The sequence below is a fragment of the Hipposideros armiger genome, unplaced genomic scaffold, assembly GCF_001890085.2.
Source record: "Hipposideros armiger isolate ML-2016 unplaced genomic scaffold, ASM189008v1 scaffold_476, whole genome shotgun sequence".
NCBI classification, from domain to species: Eukaryota; Metazoa; Chordata; class Mammalia; order Chiroptera; family Hipposideridae; genus Hipposideros; species Hipposideros armiger.
In genome coordinates, this window is record NW_017731826.1 from 227,605 (window position 1) to 228,042 (window position 438).

The window sequence follows — 438 nt, forward strand, 5'->3', positions numbered from 1 at the left end:
GCCCGGTCTTCTGAGTCGCGGAGCTCCGCAGATCAGAAACTTCCCCTGCCTGTCCTTCAGCCCGCGCGCGCACTAGGGCAGAGTCATCGGGCCGCGCCAAGCGTTTATGAGGAGGACGCGTGGGAGGAAGCTGACTGCTCGCGCCCACGGAGGCGGAGACGGGGATTCTCAGTAGATAGGAGAGCGATCACTGCTCAACCCCTACCCTGCTGGTGCGCGCGCTAAGGCAGAATCCCCAGGCTGCGCGCTAAGGCAGAATCCCCGGGCCGCGCGCTAAGGCATAATCCCCGGGCCGCGCGCTAAGGCAGAATCCCCGAGCCGCGCGCTAAGGCAGAATCCCCGGGCAGCGCGCATCGCTGATCGGAGGAGAAGGAGGCAGCTTGCTCGCTCCCGGTGACTGAGACGACGGATCTCAGTGGATTGGAGTTCTCGCGGCTC